This window comes from Rhinolophus ferrumequinum, chromosome 18, assembly GCF_004115265.2.
Source record: "Rhinolophus ferrumequinum isolate MPI-CBG mRhiFer1 chromosome 18, mRhiFer1_v1.p, whole genome shotgun sequence".
Lineage (NCBI taxonomy): Eukaryota > Metazoa > Chordata > Mammalia > Chiroptera > Rhinolophidae > Rhinolophus > Rhinolophus ferrumequinum.
Genome location: NC_046301.1, coordinates 47776016 through 47785246, shown reverse-complemented (window position 1 = coordinate 47785246; position 9231 = coordinate 47776016). Strand labels below are relative to the sequence as shown.

Genomic DNA, 9231 nt, shown 5'->3' with positions numbered 1-9231 from the left:
CTTTGCCCCTCCAGATTCTGGGGGGCCCTCACCTTCCCCAGCCCCTCACCCCGTCTCCCCTCTTCACCAGTCCTTACCCAGCCTAGAGTCCCACACTGCCTGCTTCTCTCAGCCCTCTCTTTGTCTCTCCAGCACAGTGGCTATTTTTATTTTTCCTTCTTATTAAATTTCCAACTTCTGCAAACACCATGGCCCCTGCTTTGCCTCCCCCTCCCCCTTCCCCTCAGAGCGGATTTGATTCAGTTGCGTTTTATTAACAGATTAAAAAAAAAAACTCAGCTGCCACCACACTGTGCTTTCTCTGCTTTCTTGGAGGTTAAGGGAAACTAGAGGAAGGGGGAAACTGGGCTGTGGGGTCCCTCTGAGGGTTTGAATTCACCCTCCTCACCACACCCCAGGATGCATGGACCTTTCCTTCACAGCCTGAAGGGGGAGGTGGGGACAGGGATGGGCAGAGAGGTTGGCCCCTTCCTAGGTTTGGAGGGAATTTGATGGGTGCCAGGCCTGTGCCATCCCCTAGGTGGAAGTGGAAATTAACAACAAAAAAAGAATTCGTATGGAGGCCCCGATCCTGTAGACACTGGGTGCCTGGTGGGCCTTGGAACTGGGAGCTTAGGTATGGAAACTCCCTATGCTAGTCCCCCACCCTCTCCTTACAGATGGCTGGTAGGGGCCACAGAAAGTTCCAGCCTAGGATATCACCTACCCTAGCCCAGCTCTCTCTCTTACTTTTTCCCCACCCAGGAGATTTTGACCTCCCATTCTTCCCCCACCCCCTGCCTCCCAGAGCTGAGAGCAAATTGCTTCTTCATGCCCCTGGGGTGTTTTTCCCCCCAATTTTTTTTGTGGCAGTTGCCATAGCAACCAAGAACCCAGTTGTACTTTATTTTCTAGAGGATCGGGGGCGGTGGGGGGATGAGGAAGTCAACTGGGTTGTGTCACTGGCACATTCCTACCTACCTCCTCTCCTGACCCCACCCCTCCCCCACAGGGCCTGGTCCAGCCTCAGTCCACAGCGGCCAGGCTGCCTATCTGGGTTCCCTTGCTGGCTCCCTCCTGGGTCCCTCATCAGCTTGAGGAAGGTCCTTCATCTGCCCCCAAGGCTAAAGTTAAATGGGACCCTGATTCCCGGTGGAATCCCTTTCCCTGCTTTTTCTCTTCCCTTTTCCTCAACAATCCCATAATCAGGGGAGGCTGATATGCTGGGCAGGTTAGACACTGCACAAGGGGTCAGTGAGTGAGCGCAAGCCATGCTGTGAGTGCCACTTTCTGCTTCGCTCAGGGGAACCCTATGCGCTGCCATAACTGACACCGACTCCATTCACTATTAAGAGAGCCAATTACTTCAATAAAAAACTTCAGTTCTGGTCACACTCCAAAGCACAGAAGGAAAGGAAGCCTTGTCAGGAATTTGGGGGTTTGAACAACACTAGCTACAGATCTTTAGGGATCTTAGAGAGAACAAAGAATTTCTAGAGGGGCCAGGGTAGACTGTCAAGCCTGAGTAGCTCCTCCCACTGGAGGTGGAGCCTACTTCCCCCACACTCTTGAATCTGGGCTGGTCTCCTGACCTGATTTGGCCACTCTGGTGCAGTGAAAGTGATAGGGCAGTTCTGAATCTGGGCCTCAAGAGGTGCTCCATGTTTCTACTTGCTGTCTGGAAACCTTGTCTCTGTCACATGACCAAAACCCAGGCTAGCCAGCCAGGGTCATGGTGGAGAGACCCGTCATCCGACCTGAGGCCATCCTAGACAAGCCTGCAGCCAGCTGAGCCCCAAACACGTGGAGAGAACAACCTGGGTGAACAGAGTGTGCCTCTGAGACCCACAGCTGACCACAAACTCAAGAATGAGTTCAGCCAAGACCAGAAGAACTGCCCACTTGACCTGTAGACAGTGCAGCCATAATTACTGTTGGTTGTCTAAGCCACTGGAGTTGGGGGGTTGTTTGTTATGCAGCATAATGGAAAATTGGTAACTGATACTGATTTGATTACCATGTCCTTCACTTCCTTATGAATTCTTCCCTGTTCCTTCATTTCTTGATATCTCCCTGAGTGCATCCCCTCCACTCTCTACCTCTCTCACTTCCATTCAGCCTCACCAGCCTTCTGGATGATCCTCACACTTTCCAACGTGTTCCCCACCTCCAGGCCTTTGTACCTGCTGTCCCCCCTGCCTGGAACCCTCTTTCTTCAGATCTTCATGTGGGTCCCTCCCTCGCCTCTCTAGGTCTCTGCTCATGTGTCTACTCCTCCAAGGGGCCCTCTCTAGCTCACACAGGTATGCTGCCCTCCATTCCCTCCTCTAATTTTTGTTGTTACAGTGCTTATCACTACCTGGAATTTTCTTCCCTTCCCTGTCTCACTTCCTGGTATTTCCTGAGGTCCCTTCCCACATAAACTACTTGCCCTCAAATTCTTGTCTCCGGGTCGGTCTCTGGAGGAACCCAACCTAAGGCATATCTAGAAGCTAGAGAAGATTCTAGATTTGGGGCAAGGACATCCAGTGGTGCTGGATACCATCTGTTGCTCCCACCAGGAGACACCTGATGTCCAGCTGTGCCAATTTAGGGATGCCAAGATCGACCCACAATTTCAGAAAGGGGCAAAAGAACCTCCCATGCATACACCCCTCGTCTGCTTTTCCCCTAATGGTTTCCCAATCCACAAATGATCCACGATTTCATTACCAGTTGCAAAATAGCACTATTTCCAGGATACCAGTGCACTTTCACATTTATACGCCTTCTCCACCAGGCTGGGAACCTCACAACAGAGCCACTGGGTCCCAAGGAAACATTTGCTAAAAGAATTTGAATTCAGAAGATGAAGCCATTGGGAAAAAAATGAAGGGAACAGGCAGGTATTTGTTGTTTAGGGCAGAAACATGGCACCACTCCTTGTGCTTCTGGAATCAAAGGCAGCCCCACTCCAGCCTCCTCTGGATTTCAGGCTTGGCTGAGAGTCCAGGACATGGCCTGGCCCTCTGCCCACCTCCATCATCACCGTCATCTGATGGACTCAGGCATGGATGGGGGCTTTGGAGAGAAGAAAGATCGTCTGTCTCTAGGTATCAACATCCCTTTCCTCTAAAAAATTTTTTTTATTTTAAACCTCCCCACAATGCAAATGTTTCTCTTATTATCTTCTGCCGAGGGAAAAAATTAATAACACGGTGCAATATAAAATACCAAATTAAAGGCATTTTGGAACCAGCAATTATTTCATAAGCTTCTCTTTTATTGCCGCACTAATGTGCCTAATTGCTGTCTTAATGAGGACATTAATTTCTAGCTAATGTGATGTTATTATAGAAATTGCAGTCAATCTCTTAAAAAGGGGAAAGTGCTAGAAAGCTGTCCCACGAGGCCGGGGTTCTGGTCACCCTGGGGCTGAGGGGCAAAGGAAAAGGGAGGAGAGGGCACTGGAACCCAGGCTGGGGGCAGGAGCCGCCAGGAGCCAAGGAAGGGGAAAGGCAGGGGAATCTCATGGGTAGTGGACAGCCTGGAGAAGCCCCAGTCTGAGATCCAGCTGTTGCCATGCCTGGGGACCTAGGAGATGAGACGGAACAGGGAAAAGTGTTAGAACAATAATAAAACCTAACATTAGTGGCAGGCACTGTGGAGCATTTTATATCTTAATCCTTGCAGTAACCCTATGAAATAGCATCGTTATTCCCATTTTATGGATAGAGAAATTGCAGCACAGAGAGATGGGGTTACTTACCCAAGGTCACACAGCCCAGCTGGTTGAACTGCTGAGCTATGCTGTCTCTCATTCAGTGCCCCATCACCATCAATGATAATAATAATCTCAAACATTTACTAAGCGTTTCTTATGCATCAGCAGTACACCAAGCCCCTCACACATCTCAGGTGGGCTCCTCTTAGAAGAAGAGTCAAGCCACATCTGAGCACTCTCTGGTACAACAAGGAGGGCAAGGTTGGGGACTGGGGTTGTGCCCCCACAAGAACGGGAAATACACTGTAGGGGGAGGGACTTCAGGGCCCAGAGAGGGAAGTGTCTTTGTCCTGAGTTGCACCGTCTGGCAGGTTACTGTGCTGGGTCAGAGCAGGCTTGGAAGGCAGTTGGTGTGGGTTAGAATTCTAGCTTTCTCACTTCCTGTGTGAACTTGGGTGCATGGCTGACCCTCACTGTGCTTCAGTTTCTCATCCATAGAGTGGGGATAATAATAGAATCTATCTCCTGGGGCTGTTTTGAGGATTAAGCAAGTTGAAATATTGTATTAGTCAGAATAAGTACACGCCAGTGGCCATAACAAGCATCCCCCAAGCCCCTAGGGCTTAACACACTATGGGCTTATTTCTCACTTACGTGGCAGGTGGCTCTGCTCCACTGGCAAACCTAGCCTCCCTCTGAACTGAAGGAAGGTGCCACCTCCTTCCAACAACTCAGAACCCTCTGCAAGTCCCTCCCTGTCCAGCCAGCAGGCGACGAAGACAGAGAGAGTTCATGGAGAGAGGAAGGGGTAGGAAGTTTTGGAGGCCTTGAATGTAGAATGTTTAGAGGCCACTTCCAGCCAACTGGGTAGGAGCAGATCAGGATGAAGATGAGGAATTGGTGTGAGGGCAAAGTAGCCCAGGCTGGCACCCCAGTATCCTCTGAAGTTTAGTCATTTGCTTCCATTTTCTGCATACCTCCTTGTCAAGCATACAACAGGCATGGCCCAATGGATTCACCTGGTAAAAACACAACAAGCCACTTTTAAATTTTGACAGTTTAAATAGTGAAAGGAGGAGAAGCTCCCTTCTCCCCATGGCCCTTATCCCACACTCAAAAAAAAAAAAAAAAAAAAAAAGGATAAGAGGCCAGATTCCCATCTTGGGCCACATGTTCATCATTAGAGGTGAGGGGAAATCAACCCCGCCGTGGTGTTCCACATTGACCCAAAGTACTGTAGACGTGGTTTCTCAAAGGAAAACTGTAGAAGAGGAAAGGGATGCCAGGAGGCAAAAAGATTAGACTTCCATGAGCCTAGACTCAGTGAAAGCTGGTGATTGAAGCATAAGGTACAATCAGCCCCAACCGTAAGGACCTTGAACTAATGAAGTCTGGACATAACCTCTCTATCTAACTCTTGATTCTCACGTAATGGTGTTTACTCAGGACACAATCTAGGAAGATTTGTGCAGTGTTGTTCAGGATATCAGAGTCACAGGGAAAGGAGGGAGATACCGCGGGATCAGAAATGGAGGAGCTGGGTTGGCAGCCAAGGGGTTAGCCTGAGGTGAAGGCTGATGCTGCATTAGTCAAGCACAAGCCATGATGCTGTAACAAAGAGGCCCCAAAATTCAGTGACTGTAACAAGATGAGCATTTATTTCTTGCTCGTAAGTGTCCAGAGGCCTATGGTCCAGGTTTAGTGGAACAGCTTTGTTGTCCACATCACTTGTGGATTTCCTCTGGGGTTCCCAGAGGAATCGGATAAAAGGAAGTGGAGGGCGACAGTTTCCTTTGAAAGACATACCCAGAAGTTGCACACATCATGTATGCACACACCCCATTGACCAGAACTTAGTCACATAGTCACACTTAGCTGCAATGGAGATTGGGAAATGTCGTCTCTAACAGGGACGCTATGTGTTCACCTAAAACTCAGGGGGCTGTAATCCTAAAAAAAAAAAAAAAAAAAGAGGAGAATGGATGCCAAGGGGCAGTTAGTATTTTATTCTGCCGGCTGGCTGTGCTTCACCTGCCCTCTCGGACAATTGGCCTCATGTAGAAGGACAGGACCATCCCAACTCCAACTCCATATCCCATATCCTCTCTCTCTTCACACACACACACACACACACACACACACACGATCACTTTATTAATGATAATTTACTTTAAAAATTTATTTATTTACTATTTGTTTATTTATTATTTACCAGCACTGTACAGGATAACATGGGTAAAGTACCTGGCACTTAGTAGGCACTCATGAAATGTGTCAACCACAAAGCAATGGTCTCACCAAATCTATTTTCTCTTCCTGTACACACATTTCCCAGCCTCCGTTATGGCTGGACAGGGTCATATGGCTGAGTTCTGGCCAATGGGATGCAGAGGAAGTAATTGTTCTACTTTGGGGACAGGACCTTAAAATATCCTACCAGATCCTCCACTCCGCTCCATACCCCCCTCCTCTGGCATTAGCCAATTAGACGTGAGGGATGCAGGGGGACTCTGAGTATCTTAATGGGGGGGGGCTGGGATGGTGTCTCTGTACCTCCATACTCTCATCTATAAAGTAGAATAATAATAGCCTCTACCTCATAGGGTTATTTTAAAGATTCAGTGAAATTAATTCAATTAAATGAATTAATATTCAAAAAATACTTAGAACAGTATCTAACAGGGGGTTAAGGGCTTTATATGTGTTCACTCTATTTTTTTTTTAACTTTTATTTACTTAAGTGTGTTTTTCCAGGACCCATCAGCTCCAAGTCAAGTAGTTGTTTCAATCTAGTTATGAAGAGTGCAGCTCACAGTGGCCCATGCGGGGATCGAACCGGCAACCTTGTTGTTAAGAGCACCGCGCTCTAACCAACTGAGCTAATAGGCCGCCCCCAATATATTTTTAAATGTATAATTTAATAAACAATACATCTGCAACCCCAGTTAAGAAACAGAGCATGACTGATATCTAGACATTGATGAAATAAATACCTAAGTCATAAAATTGTGATAAGTACCTTGAAGGAAAAGAACAGGGAGCTAAGAGAATAACCTGGGGGAACCAATTTAGATAGTGAAGGAAGTCAGGAAAGGCATCCCCAAGACATTGCATTTGAGCTGAGTTAAGGGATGTAAAAGTTAGCTGGTGAAGAATGGAGAGGGTAGCCTTCCAGGGAGATGAAACAGTGAGTGAAAGTCCCTGAAATGCTCCAACATGTGGCATATTCAAGGAATGTGGCCTGAGTGGGAAAGGCCAGGAGAGGCCAAAAGGTGTTTATCAGTCTTAAAAGCCACAGGGAGTCCTTAAAGGGTTTTGGTTTGATTTACCTTATAAGAAGATGGCTCTGCCACCCAAATCCCACACACTGGCAGTGGGAGGGCATATGATAAAACTGCTTTGGAAAACTGTTTCATCTATGAAAGCTGAATATTCACCTTCTCCATGACCCCATGATTCTGCTCTTGGGTAAATAACCCCAAAGTGGAAACAACCCAACTGCCCATTAGAGTAAAATGGACAGATTGTGGTACTGTCAGGTAATGGACTACTACACAGCAATGAAAAAGAGAAACCCATTGCTTCCTGCAACAACATGAAAGAATCTCACAAACTTAATATTGGAGAAAAGAAGCAAGTACAGAAGACATATTGTCTGACTCCATTTATGCAAAGTTCCAGAATGGACAAAACTCTTCTGTGATGATAGAAGTTGAGATAATGGTCATTCTTGGGCAAGGGGGTAGTGATTGGAAGGAGGTCTCTCAGAGCTGGGAATGTTCTATTCTTGACCTGGTGTTGGTAACATGTGAGTATTCATTTCATGAAAATTCATGGAACTATATGCTTACGATACACACGCTTTGAGGTATGTTTGTTATGTTCCAGTAAAAAAGATTTTTAGAAGTTTAAAAAACAGAGATGGCTATGGCCACTTTGAAGAGAAAAATGGGGAGGGGCTTCTATTTTGTCATCAAAACAAGAGGGAAAGTTATCACTAGGGGGAAGTGCTGTGCTGGAGCTGGTTCATAGTGCACACATCCCTTTCCAACTCTGTGTTCAGTGACGTCGCACTAGTAGCTTGTGACATCACATTCATATCTTGAAATCAGCCATGGTGGGAGCATTTACACCATTGAAATTTGTAGATGCTACAGAGCAAGACCTTTTTAATTTTTTTTTTTTAATTGGGGAAGGGGAACAGGACTTTATTGGGGAACATTGTGTACTTCCAGGACTTTTTTCCAAGTCAAGTTGTTGTCCTTTCAGTCTTAGTTGTGGAGGGCACAGCTCAGCTCCAGGTCCAGTTGCCGTTGCTAGTTGCAGGGGGCGCTGTCCACCATCCCTTGCGGGACTCGAGGAATTGAATTGGCAACCTTGTGGTTGAGAGCCCACTGGCCCATGTGGGAATCGAACCGGCAGCCTTTGGAGTTAGGAGCATGGAGCTCTAACCGCCTGAGCCACCGGGCCTGCCCCTTTTTAATTTTTAAGAGCTATTTTTTACACACCACTCACTACCCCACTGGATGTAGACAATGCAAGGGCATGCTTTCAAACAGCTATATTTGTGCTCTGTCAGGCTGATCCCTGAAACTTGAGGACACAGAACTGAACAAGACTCACAGATTTGGTCCCCACAGAGCTCACAGATTGGGAGGGGAGAGACAAATAAATTTACCCAATAAAATAAGAAATATGCCCAGGGGAGTCCTGTTTGGGGTAATTTCTGGGCAGAGTTTTGCAGGATGAATAGGAGTTTTTCACAAGAGTGGAAAGGCAGGCCAGGCAGAGGGAAAAGCATATGCAAAGGCTTGGGGTTTTTAAAGGATATATCAGGTTCTTGGAACTGTGGCATGCTTGACAAGGGTAGCACAGAGGGTGAGAACCAGTCAAAACCAGCCCACGGATTTGCTTTATTTTAAGAAATATTTGAATTGATCACTGAGACTTAAATAGTTAAGTGTTTTGTATAAAAATCCAGATGTCTGGCTTTTCCAGAAAAACCAGACAATCTGGAAACCCTAGGCCTGCAGTAATTAATCAGAGCATAACGGAAACGTGTTTTCCGGTTCTCCACAGTCTGCACTACTCCCTATTGTATTCCGCCACTGTGGCTGAAGTCCATTACCATTTCACCATCTTGTTCACAGTGCTTGCTTCTTTCTTGATGATAGAAGAACATCTAGCCTTACTCACGTCTCTATTTTAAAGAGGAAAATGAAAGAAGTCCAGGAGGACAACATCTTTCTCACCCTCCACTGGTTTTGTCCTTTATCTTTCCTACCCAGTAGCCTCTGTAGATGTTTGAGTTTGTCACCCCGATATAGCATTGAGACATAAAGCTGGGTCACAGTGGTTTTATGTGCCAGCTCAGACATGAGGATTTTGTCCTTTAGGCTATGACAACTATTGAAAATTTTTATTCAATTATTCAACTAATTATAGCAGAAGCTCTTGATGCCCAATTCATATCCTCTGGCCTCATCTTTTCAACAGGCTCCTGCTGCTATCAACTGCTTCTGTCTGCAGCAGCTCTTGGCCAGAGGGCT

At 46.7% G+C, this 9231-nt stretch overlaps 1 non-coding gene across 1 annotated transcript; it reads right to left on the bottom strand.

The window, feature by feature from the left end:
* Nucleotides 1–6497: 6497 nt before the first annotated feature.
* TRNAK-CUU (transfer RNA lysine (anticodon CUU)) lies at nt 6498–6571 on the bottom strand. The gene has a single exon. It is a non-coding gene; the product is annotated as a tRNA-Lys (tRNA).
* Nucleotides 6572–9231: the final 2660 nt, after the last annotated feature.